Source organism: Notothenia rossii (assembly GCF_949606895.1).
Source record: "Notothenia rossii genome assembly, chromosome: 6".
In the NCBI taxonomy this organism is placed as follows: Eukaryota; Metazoa; Chordata; class Actinopteri; order Perciformes; family Nototheniidae; genus Notothenia; species Notothenia rossii.
This window is the reverse complement of record NC_136909.1, coordinates 74189906-74203075: the sequence shown is the minus strand read 5'-3', so window position 1 is coordinate 74203075 and position 13170 is coordinate 74189906. Positions and strand designations below refer to the sequence as shown.

At 43.6% G+C, this 13170-nt stretch overlaps 1 protein-coding gene across 2 annotated transcripts in view; it reads left to right on the top strand.

Moving 5' to 3' along the window:
- Window positions 1-13170, top strand: part of LOC307044920 (leucine zipper putative tumor suppressor 2 homolog) — a 35491-nt gene that overhangs the window by 14887 nt on the left and 7434 nt on the right. Inside the window, exon 2 of one of the 2 annotated variants that reach the window (XM_079690365.1) lies at window positions 1624-1738. The gene's annotated coding sequence lies outside the window, so the exon portion shown is untranslated. Of the gene's footprint in view, window positions 1-1623; window positions 1739-4688; window positions 4965-13170 lie in introns of those variants that run through there. The other variant, XM_079690364.1, reaches the window with a different exon arrangement.

The following is a 13170-nucleotide window of genomic DNA, read 5'->3' as shown; positions in this document are numbered from 1 at the left end:
CGGGGCCTCCCTGCTAGGACAGACCGATGTCTCTGCATGCTCAGCTTCAGATGATCGAGTGTGGTGTTCACAGTATCAACTACAAGCATACAGCATACATCAAATCAGGCCTCCAATGGCTGGAACACAATAATCATCTAATGGCAGGAATCCCAGACACTCTAATCAGTTGTTCATTGGCTTAAAGCCGAACTGACCTCCGGATTTCATGGAAGTCCATTCATAAATGTTGGAGATTTTCTGTTGACAAACTAACACAGAATTGCATTTCGTGTTTGCTTCTTATTGATTCTATTTGAGCTTCTTAAAAACTTCAGCCAGCTGCACCAGAGCTGTAAGACTAATCAATGTATGTGATCAAATGTTCTGAATGTAATGGATTGTATTGATTTAGTTAAAAAGGTTGTGCATTATGTCCCATTTTTAATTTTGTAGCATCTCTATAGCCAGTGGTTTGGATAAAAGCCTGAGCTTCTATTGTTTTTTGCTTTTCTCTGTACGGTTGTTTCCGGTAAAAACAATGCACTCTTCTTCACGTTTTTAATAATAATGATAATTATGCTATTTGTGTGAAAGCCATATTATGTTATCATCCATTGTTGTTCAAAGTTTGAGCCGAACAGTTGATTTTCTGTGCAGCCAAATCACAACATCAAGCTCCATTTGATACAATTTGCCTTGCCAATACTTTTGTGTGACTGTCCATATTTCTATAGTCGGTCTGTTCATGAAAAAAGCTGTGGAATAAAGCAGTCAGCATCTGTTCATGGTTCCTGAAAGCAGCTGTGAGGCTCAGACTGACCTCTGCACTGGGACGCTGGGGCCAAAATCAATAATGGCATCGTATCACTTATCAGACTGTAACAAGCTGACTGATTGCCTCATCGACTGTTTCTGTAGAGAGCAGAGAGAAAGGAGAGGGAGATCAGACGATAAAAAAGAATAAAGGAAAAATAGTTGACTGGCTTTTTGGGAAAAGGAGATAAAACCCTCTAGTTTACAAATTGTAAACAATACATGATGTTTTCTGTTATTGAACACCAGAGGGAGGCAATACTGATTTAATCTAACTTTAAAACGTTTTTCTTCTTCACAAATTACCTTGGCACTTCACAAAGATATTCAGAGGATAAAAACATGAGTAATGTGGACACAATGAGCAATTGCACAGAGAGGAATTCACTGCTCATCTGAAGGACGATAAGCTCAGAGACTTGTTTTAATCAACTCTCATGCAGCTCATAAAACCAGCACTAAATCAGGATATTACATAACAACTAAAATCAATATATCACCAAGCTTTACTGCCTTGTTACCTCCTTTCATTTGATCATTTCCTCTGATTGTATCCTCTCCCCTTCCCCTTAAGATAACATTTGTACCAAAAAAGTCAGTGATTTCACTGTTGTTTAGCTGTCCAGCCCACAACTTTGTAAAGAAAGTAAAGTTGGCTTGAAGCACTTAAAAGGGGATGAAATGTCAGTGTTGTCTTTACAACATGTTCCCGCTTTTCCTACCATTATGTCAGACCTGTAGCAGGTTTAATCTACCTGTAAATGCTGTAAACACTGGTGTAATTTCCAATCAACAGGTTCACATTTTTGCTTTGTGTTTCTTCTATAGGCCACATTGAAGAAGAAGAGGCTCAAAGAGAAGCAAGGTCTTGGGATGTTTGCACTCTGCCATTTCCACGTCTCCCCCGGACATTCAGGCACTGGACGCTGGGCGACACTCTGAGGTAAAGATCCACATAAAAAAAGTAAAACCCCCTCTGCAGACAAAACCCTCCTCTGACGACGTTGACCTTCAGTATCCGCTGACTCATCCGTCCCCCACTTGTCCTACGCCTTTTGTTCTTCCTCACTTTCTCTCCCTCCCTGTCGTTGTTGTTCTTTTTTCTCCTGTCTTTCGGGGGCACTGGGGACATTGATCAATGGTCTGACTTCTTCTTGGTGTGGGCTCAGTTTGGAGTGACCCGCTGTGGTCACTTTGTCACACAGACATTTATGGAAATGGGGGGGGGGTCATGGCCTCTGACTTTGAAGTGTCCGGTTAGGGACATGGTTTTGAGATGGATGGCATTTGGAGTGTGTGACACGGTGGGAGAGGGTTTAGAGGAGATGGCGGGTCAAGGGGGGAGATGAGGGGTCATGGGGGTCAGGAATTTGAGGCCCAGACTGTGTTGTTCCATACGGCAGCCGGATGACAGCAAAGCATCGTAGAAATCAGGGAAGTCTGTTTACTGCTGCCACAAAAATACTTTTCTCTACACTTCGTCTTCCTCAAAAAGCTGTTTTTAAACTCATGTGTTTAATCTGCTTTGGATAGCTACAACAAAGTTTTTGTGTTTTGTTTTGGGCCACGAGCAGACACCAAACTCTAGCTCCTTATCATTTCTATCCTCTTAAGGCCTCACAGTAAAGGGCAGTGTTTGTAAGATATGTGGGGTGATAATAATGTGTGGTCCATAGTGCAGCAGCTGTCTTCCTCTTCTCTTTCCAGCGTCTCCATTACAGATCTGCCGTCTCCTCTGCTCTCTGTCTTCTTCCAGTCCAGCTCAGCCTGTCCCAGCCCAGCTGTCCCCTTCCCTCATTAGCCGTCCCACAACAATACCCACCGCCTGCTTGGGCAAAGTCACTTTCAAAGGATAAAAGACTGAAAAAAAGTCTAACTTTTTACTTTATTTTTGGTTGATTCCCGTTTCTTACAAGGAAATCTGCACAAATCCTGACTTTGATGGTAACACTGGATACAAATACTGTATGTGATGTGAGGGATAGAGTTTTTAACCTCTGTGTTCTGATTTAAAGGACTGCAGATGTATGGTTTTGGTTCAGTCCAAACAGCACCCTCTGAGTGTGAGAAGTTTCAAATTGCATTAGACCTGCATTCCTCTTTATGGCCAGAAGGGGGCAAATGCACTGGTAGCAGGAAGTAGTCTCAATGTTTGAGAAAATGAACATACTTCTCACTGTCTCACTGCTGTCATCACATTGTTTACAGCAGCAGAAGTTCTCATACACTCTCATAAACTCTCTTCTGCTGTATGCTAACTTCCTGGCACAAAACGCAAACTAGAGAATGAGCATATTGACCAGGACTTTTAAAACATGAGAGTAACATGTCAGGCTGGACAGATGGTGTAATAAGTTAATATTACCTTTTCGAAGGCTGAGATAAAGAGTCTTGCTGAGTCACACACTCAAACACACACACACACACACACACACACACACACACTTGGAAAACACTAAAAAGCTCTCTAGTGTTTTATTTTCGGTGAGGTGGGCTGTGTTAATGGCAGTAAAGTGCCAAGTCAGTGAACAGAAGTGAACTCTCTTCTCACTTGTTAGCGTGGGACCCAGAGGGAGGAACGGGGTCGTTTCTCCAGAAAAAGTGAGAGAGAAATGCACACACACACACACACACACACACACACACACACACACACACACACACACACACACACACACACACACACACACACACACACACACACACACACACACACACACACACACACACACACACACACACACACACACACACACACACACACACACACACAAAACCCCTCTCCTCCAGCATTACTCAGTCCTCCTACTGGTTTTCCATGGAAGCGCACAAGAGTAGTTAGTGTTGTGCACCACTTAGCATGCAGTGTTTAAACAATGCAAATGCTAACAAGCTGATTTATATAACATTTGTTCTCCATGTTAACTATCTTAGTTTTGTTTGTTAGCATGCTCACATTGGCTATTCAGCACTAAAAACGGTAATGGCGGCTAGAGGAAATGTTAGAAAATCACCTAATAAGGATTCAGCCTCCGAGCACCATGGAAATATTTATAAAGATAAAGAAAGAGTTTTTCAATAAAAGTAATGGACTGACCAAAAGTCAACATTTCCATAAGCATAGCGTACAAAATCATGACAAAAGAATTGTCAAGCTTCTTAAGTGCTTACTCTGAAGGTGTCAGAAGACATAAAGATGTATCAACTGGTTGATTGAAAGAGAAATATAATGTCTATTTGCTGCTTTAATATAGCAACAGCATGCCTATTGCACTGCACACACACTCGTTCCACCTTCACCCTCTCAACTTGACCTCTAAGCTTCAACGAATCACTCAAAATACCTTTTAATTCCCTTTCCACTCATTCAGTTCCCGCGGTCTGTTGACGGCCGATTAATGCATTGCACAGCATAGCATGTGGAGTGTGCAGGAACAAAGATGAGCAGAAGCATGTTATGTAAGTTACCCCATTGGAGTGTATTGACCCCCCCTCTCTGTAGCAACTGCAGCCCTTGATGTAGTCAATGTGTTTGCTAACTGCACTGTAATTTAGCTAAAGGCTTGGGTGCTTGACTAGGGATGAGAGGAGGTGTTTCCCTAAATGCCTGTGAGCCATTTAGCTTCCACACAAAGTGGATCATATTTTCTCGAAAGTGTTCAATCTGACACAGGATTGTGTTCATGCAAAGTGTGTGAAAGAGAAGGGGATGGATGAAGCTCAGTCTAAAAAGAGAAGGGGGAGGAGAGCGAGGCAGAGGAGAGTTGTGTGTGTGTTCAAAGAGGGGAACTAGAGGCAGGGGGGCTAGCAGACAAAAGTGAGAGAGGGGAGGGAGGAATGAGGAGGAGGAGGAGGAAGGGGAGGCGGTGCTAAGGCAGACAGCAGGGAAGGAAAGCTGAGAAGAGGAACAGTGGAGTGAAGTGAGTAGAGAGAGGAGGAGAGGACCGGAAAATAAGGGGGCTTCCATTTGAAAGTCCTCGTGTAGGGATATGAAGTCTTGGTGCGCTGCAGATGCAACGGCAGGAAGCTGGAGTTTTGTAGAAAAGAGGTAGACGACGGGAGAAAAGAAGGAGAAACAGGGAGAATCTGAGCCAACAGAGAACTGGAGTGGTTTTTCTTCCAAGAGAGACGAAGACAAGTGAAGGCAACGATGCAGGGCTCTCACTGGGGTGAGTGTGGAGCAAGCAAGAGAGTGTGTGTTGGTCTGTGTGTCTGCATAAGTGTGTGTCTTACATTCTCCAAAATCAGGCTCTCTTTACCTTACCCTTTATCCCAGTTTGGCTTTGTCAAAATGAGGGGAAAATGTGCCTAAGGGAACTTTGTATTCATGAGCAAGTCAGTGTGAAGCCACTTAAGAGGGTGTCAGTTGCCAAAAGGCTAATAATGGAAGGTGTGTAACGGAAAGAGTTGAAGACAAAAGTTGCTTAGCAGGCCCAGTCATGCACACGTCCCTATTTTAACAGGATTTGAGTTCAGATTAGGAATGTCAGAGATATTTTCTTAAATACTGATAAACTGTTCATTTAACTGTTCACATAATGATCACTGGAAAACCTGGTTTCCTGTCATTTTGCCAGAGATTGAAGACAGCTGGATGATTCAGAGTCAGCTGACATGAAGTTAGTTTCTAAAGTTGTTAAGACTGTAGCTGACCCTGCAGCCTTTTGGCCTGCTCCAGCTGGGACAAACAGAATTACTGGGATGTGTTGAGGTGGGATGATGAGTTTTTGGGGGTGTTTGTGAGCTCAGGTTTTTTTCTAATCCAAACCCTGGGTAATCTGCTCATTTCAGGCCGTTGGGGTATTGATTTGAAACTTTAGCCTTTGGAAAAGCTGTCTCACCCTCTGGACAGTTGGCCTGGAAGAGCTAAGAAGAAAGAGGAGGAGGAGGGTGGTGTTTTTCAATCTGTCTGCGCACACACTCACATTCAAGATAAGAAGGAACATGAGGCAGCAGATACATTTCTTCCAGAGCAGACAATTAGACTGCATCTCAGAAGTGTGGCCCATACGAAACATGTTTTTATCCGGAAGGCTCTAAGGGAATCTTTTTGATGACGAAGCACTTTTGGAGACACGGGCTGCAGTTGTTTCTCTTCTGTCTTGCCTTTGCATGTAATTACAAGACTCCTCGTGTGCCCTGGGCCACATATTGTAGTTTCTCATCAAGTTTGTTATGGACCCAAGAGTGACGTGTCAGCAGATATGTTTATAGTCAAGGCGGTTTCTATTCACTCAACTTTTCAGAGTAGCGGTTTGACCGTGTCATGTTGAGGTTTCATTTAAGACAAGACTGTAATTACGTAGTCTGGATTTTGGCAGGGTCATACAGAGTGACGTTCCACTCCATAAACAAAATGGCTTTAAATGGGCAGGTGTCAAGAAACAAACGCTGACATTAAGTTTAATTCGAGGGGAGTGAGAGTGGCGGACAGATAGCCGAGAAGATGGGTGACCTCATCTGCTCTGAACAAAACCAATGAGGTAAATGTGTCTCACGTGTTGCCGGTTACATACGTAACCCTTTCCAGCCATGTTGACTCAGACTTCCTGTGTTTGTGCAGATGTGTATATGAACATCATTAAAGGTGGTAAAGTAGCTCCATAGAGTGAGGTCTCTTTTACCTCAGTTTTTCCTTACCTTTCATCCTTTTTCTCTAGGGTCCCATAGCCTGGATTAGGTTGGTAAAATAAATGTGGTTCGGCAAACAAATACTTTATTGCATTCACCCTTACCTCCCTCAAAGAAGTTATATTTTCCTTTTGGTTTGTTTGTTGGTATATTTTGAGCAGGATAACTGAATAACTACTGACCTGATTGTCATGCAAATTAATGGAAGGATGTAGCATGGGCCAAATAAGAATCCCCTTCAACTTTCGTAGTGGTTCTGAATCACAGGGCAGATACACAAATGATTTTTCCTTTCGTTTACATCACAAGATATGGCATTTTGCATTAGATCGTCTTATTTGCTTCATTAGCACCAAACGGACACGTTAAAGGATTCGATACTGGATTCGGATTCAATTTGACTTCCAACCCTGGCTATATTCTTTTCCATTGATCTTGATTGGCATACATTCCATGCCAGGTATTTATGTAAACCCTGGATTGAGGAGCATAGTGGAGCGCTGCGGGACGTCTGAAAGAGAGACACCGAGAGACATCAGCCTGGCTTCTGTTCAGTTTGCTGAATGAGAGTTTTCCACACCAGTCTGCCCCCCCCCCCCCCCCCCCTCCCTCCATATTCCTCCAGTGTACAGCGGCACGGACAGTGTGTCTGAATACGTCTGCACATGTGCTTCTCTGCCATGTCAGATATTTTCTCAGATGAGTGGAAGTGAATTATACGTCGAAGCTGGCACAGTTAAAGTGAGGCGTCGCTGCTTATGTAATAGCTTCTGTGGAACTCATTTGCCTGACTGTATTTAGTATCACTGCCAGTGTGTTTGTATCATTGTGTGTGTGTTATATTCTGTGATTCCACACTAAGCTTTGACCCATTTGCTAAACAGATATTGTGGCCTACTTCTCCTCAACGAAGCCTAGTAGTAAAGCGCTCTCCTGAAAATCAAGACTCACTGCCCCCCTCCTCCTTATCCTCCCTCACATTTTTGTGGGTCACATTGTCAGTCAAAGTGTTGTTGCCTTCAGTGTGAGATAACAGGCTCCTTCTCACTGCTCTCTGCACTGAGACAACTGAAACAATGGATCTCACTGCTCATGCAGCCAAAGCAGCAGGGGGGGAAGGAAGGGAAGTTTAGGAGGGAAAACTTAACTCTTCTCTCTACATTTGGGACAATGAGAAGCCAGAACAGTCTTAGGACCCTGATTTTCTTAAATAAACTCCAGTGAACATCACGCAGAAGACAAAATGACCTGCAGTAGCAAGAGCTCAGAAATGTACCTGAGTATTTTATTAACAAATCAAAGAGTAAAAGCTGAAGTGGTCATTGATCCTGACAAACAGTAGTCCTCTGGCCAGACTAATCTCTGAGTCTCTACCACCGGTATTCTTGGTATTTTCAGTGTCTGCGGGTCTGACCACTGACCGCCGCTGGGTAACTGTCTGTGGCTGGAAAAACCTCTTGGAAAATCCAACATTTGGAGCTGACCAGGAATGTCAGCCATATTTCCCTTTTTCACTTACTGTTACCTCAATTTCCTCCAATGCCAGCTGACTGTAAACCAGCACTCTCCAGCTCTAGCGCTGTGTCGGGCGGGGGATGGAAACTCTTCACTGATATGGGTTGATAGCATACAGAATAAAAAAATACTATCAAGTATTAAGAACAAGCATCAAATGGTCAGATTCACTAACTTACTTATTATTTGCTTTAGATTGTCAACTAGCGCTGACTCCACGAAGTCTCTGCTCTCAATCAAGAAATAATTCAGGTTAATATAGCCCCATTAAATCACAACTTGTCATTTTTCCATTTGGTTCTTTAACAAGGTCAAGCAAGTAAGATAAAACATATTCATTCATTATATTTACAGGATCTTGTAGATTGAATGTTGTAACATTTGGAAAAAGCCAGGAGAGTCTTCATGCTCAGAGGTGTCAATCTTATTTTCAAATGTATTGACAGGAAAGCAAACAACAAATTAAAATAGGTGTTCTTTGAAAAAACCCATTGATATCAAATGTCCCAAAACAAAGTATTGACGCTTCTCTGAAAGTCTGGTATGTATGAAGCGTTATCAAATTGTAAGGATTTTATCTTGTCTGAATATTGATGAAACCTCGCTATATGTAGTCTGTGTCGAAATGAAGAGAACAATTTACTTCAAACTGAACCCATAAACAAGTGTGTGATTGGCGTTTGAGTCCCTGAACAACAATAGTGTTTTCACAAGGCTCTGTCGCTACTTTCATCGTGTCATTGACGTCTACTGCATCCCATTTCAATAGATTGCTGGCTGCTCTCCCTGTCAACCCCCACAGGGACTTTGTGAGTTTTTTCTGCAGTTGTATGCTTGTGTGATAGAGGAAAAGAATCAAGGCTTCGTTCACCCCACTCTCCAGCAGCCTCTCAAGTCCGAATTGAGGCCAGATGCTTTGAGATGCTAAAGAGCCAAAACGGTCTGCTGTCAGACTGTCACACACGCACAAAACTAACTTACTCATTCACCTATTCAGTCACTCTTTCTCTTTCTTCCTTGCTTCCCCTTCCCGCTTTTCCTGTCTCCCTATCTCATTTCGCCCTGTGCATGAAGAATGTGGGCCTCCGCTGCCATCGCAACGCTTCCAAACAGAGCGAGAAGCTAACGGCAACAAGTTGGTTGTTAAAGAAGAAAAGGGGGAAAAAAACTGGACTGTGGGAGGACCTGTTGCCAATTACTCCTGCACACTTTTTCACTTTTTAGAAAGCTTTTTTCTTCGTTTGCATCACCACTGAAAACCTGAACTCACAACTTTTGTTCAACTATGTTACTTTGCCAAAGAGGACAATAGTTTTTGGTTTGAGCGAAATACTCTTGGCAGTGAGGCAATGGGTTAATGAGGACTGAGTAGGTTTGCACGTATTCAGCAATCTCCAACACACACACACACACACACGCACACACGCACACACACACACACACACACACACACACACACACACACACACACACACACACACACACACACACACACACACACACACACACACACACACACACACACACACACACACACACACACACACACACACACACACACACACACACACACACACACACACACACAAGCCAAGCCAAGCCATGTGGGGGTAGGTGACAGTGAGCGACCTCTCAGACAGACAGTCATTGTGTTGGAATGGAGGCATATTATAACCTCAGGTCTTCTGGCAAAGCATTAAAAGACTTCAACTCAATTTTCAGTGGAGTCGGCTGACTTCATTGCAATACCATTTTCTTTCCTGTTTGAAGTTTTATTGTGGACTTTCAGTGAGTGGATGCGTGACAATTATATGGGGGGGTAGATTAGGTGTGGAGTGATTGCCTCTCTGAGGTATTGTGTGTGTCAGTGTGTTGCAGCCTTGCCTTTACTTGTGGATTTTCTTTTGTTTCCTAGCCGTGGAGGATTATTGTGACTCACTAGCCGGTTGATTTCTCTCTACCTCAGTTTCTATGTCTGACTTTCTCACCCTCTTCAACCACTGGGATCACTGGTTTTAGGATTAATCAAGGCCACCCAGGCTCTGTTTATCGAAGTGGAATATTTCTACTGGTTTGAACAAGCTCTCAACTTCAAACGGCTCGCTCAAAAAATCCTGCTTTATTTTAACTGTTTGGGTACCACTGAATATGCTCTTGGGATCAGTGAAACTCCACTCAGTAGTGACCACCCATTATAGAAACGTTACACAAAGACATATTTATGAATGGTTCGAATTATGGCTCGCATACTGATACTTTTTCCCCCGTCCATATAGTTCCTGCTCTGATCTGACAATCTTATACTTTCCACCTGTTGCTTTGGTCTTCACACTGGCTTTGCCTTCGGTTAGTCACGCTGTGGTGTTACTGTTAAAGCAGGGGCCGATGGAAATCTAGCTGCACACACCAGTGAGCAGGAGGTTCGTAGGAGAGGGGGGATGGAAAAGGAAAGAGTGACTGGAGAGCAGTGGAGCAATAATCGAGCACAGGAGGTAAGGAAGAGAGGAAAGGGATATGGGTGAAAATAGTCAGGAACAGGAAAGAAGGATGAAAGATGAGGAAGGAGGGGAAGAACTGAAAAAACATGGCAGTTCATCTGCAGGATGTCAGCGTTACCAATAGTTAAAGCTGCACCAATCAATACTTTCTCATGACTAATGGCCAAATGGCTTAAGGTAAAAGCATTAGAACAATGGTTAGATACAACAAGTCTGCTGCCTCTGCCCTAGATCAACAAGATGCACCCATAGGATCTCTGGGTTTCAAGGACTGAAGATGCTTACGCTTGACTTGTTTTCACGTGATAGTTCACCAAGTGTAGATTTCATGTCTTTTTTGTTGTTGCTCTTTGTCTCTTTTTGTTAAAATCCTTAAAAGAGAGGCAGACATGTGGAAAGAAGAGGATACAAGAGAGAGATGGTTTAGCTAGGGAATGATGTCTGCCTTCTCTTTTGATTTTCTCTTCAGGAGATCTTAAGGTACTTAGACCTGTGTCTGGCCAAATAATGTCCAAACAGGATTATAAATGGTGTTCCCAAGAGCCCAGGCCTCTTTGGAGCCTCTCTTTGACTACCTGGTATTGGAATTCCCCTTAAACCCCCGACCATCACCCCCACCCAGCCTGCCTTTGTATTGTTACTTCTAAAGCCACTTATCTTTCTTCTGCCTTATTGCTATTCTAACTTTTCTAACTGAGCCCAGAAGAGTCTCCGGAACAGCTCGGAGGTTGCGTGTAATTGTGAGGGGCGATCTGCTGCTGCAAAATAATGGGCTTCCTCTCCTGGGTAATACTGGCGTTATGAACAGACTTATCATAACGGGATTATTTCCCAGTCACAGACCCCTCTGCTGGATCTTCTTAGAGAGCTACCTGGGAACCGCTCTCGTCTGTCAGTCCTGCTTTCACTCGTCCTGGGCCAGTTGGAGGAGGATGAACCCTCACAACCATTTGGTTTATTTCCAGTTCGCAAGCAGGGACGATGTGTTTCGGCTATTCGGCATCCTTCAATAGAGAAACGGTTTTAAGTGTGAAATGGCCCTGGGTTGACCCTGCAATAGCTAGCTGTTTCACTATTGGAGTTTATTTTTGAATGTCGAATCATATGCCTCGCTGACAGAAACACCTCATGAAAGACTATCGGAATAATTTCAGGCACTTGAGATGTTTTCTATTTTTAGTGACTACGTCTGTTTTCTCTCTGCTTGTCTTGCGCTGCTGACAGCAGAGGAGGATGTGTGTAATGAGGAAGGTGGAGGAAGCGGTGAGGGCGAATGGAGGGATGGTGAGAGTATTTTCACTTTGTTCGAGGAATGCAGCCAAGAAGGGGAGGAGTAGAGGTTCAATAACCTTAAGAAACAACCAGTGAGCAACATCAGACGAGGAAATTAGCTTTTGGGATTTGTTGCCAGAGTAGCCAGAACAAAAACAGGCCCTTGGAGGTTACAGGGGTGGGAGGGCAGAATCAGGCCAGCTCCCCTTCACCCATCAGGGGGTCACAGGGTTAGCTGAGGGGGGTCACGGTTGACGGTCTCAGAGGGTTGTTAATTCTATTATCCCTGCCTGAGAGGTCCTTGTCAGGCCTGGGAGTGAAGAAGAGGTGGGCCCGGCTAGATAAAAGGTGAACGGAGGTTGTGAGGCGTGATTATTTTGGCATGGGAAGAGATCACATACCACACATATCTTAATCTCCTTGAGCCATGGGTACTCATGAAGTCGGTCTCCTCTCTTTCACCCCCCCCTCACTCCCTGTCACACACTCACAGGCCTGCTCACTGTTTAGTCAATAATCAACTAGCAGGAATTGAACCACCCTGCTGACTGATCATTAACGAATAATTAAACCAGCCCTATGTTTTCTTCTCTCAATTCCCATGTGGTGCAATATTAAACACTTTTTAGAGTTCCCAATATGTTTTTGTTTGGAGAACACTAAGGTCCCAAGATAGCTATAATACAAGCAGTTTGTTTTGAAATGTGAAAGAGTTTGTATTTGCAACACACGTAACTCATACAGTAGGACTCAACAAATCACAATCTAATCATTCGATTAAATTGTGTAAAAAAACTACTCAATGTTTCCCAAAACTTGATATCATGAGAATATTTTCTACTTACGACTTGCATGAGTCGCTCACTGTCACCTACCCCCACATGGCTTGGCTTGTGTGTGTGTGTGTGTGTGTGTGTGTGTGTGTGTGTGTGTGTGTGTGTGTGTGTGTGTGTGTGTGTGTGTGTGTGTGTGTGTGTGTGTGTGTGTGTGTGTGTGTGTGTGTGTGTGTGTGTGTGTGTGTGTGTGTGTGTGTGTGTGTGTGTGTGTGTGTGTGTGTGTGTGTGTGTGTGTGTGTGTGACTGACTGTCAGTCTTTATGATTGTGTTAGTCCTGGCAGACTGTGCGCAGACATCGCTGGCATGGATTATTCCACTTGGCCAGACTGATTTGGGCTTGGCACGACACACTGAGTATATGTGTCCCATCTCTGTCCCTCCGGCAAACTAACACTGATAATACTATCTGCAAATGGAAGACTTAATCTGCAGCCACTTATTGTGTTCGTAATATGTATCCATGTTTCTCTTCCTAGAAATAGTGCAGTGACCAAGTGAGGCAATTACTTCAAAGATTGTGTTTGATATGTGTAGGAGCTCTGTGATCATGAAACTGTGAAGCGACTAGTTTTCAAACCGCTTTAAATGTAATACACAGTTGATTGCTCACCGGATTCGGACAG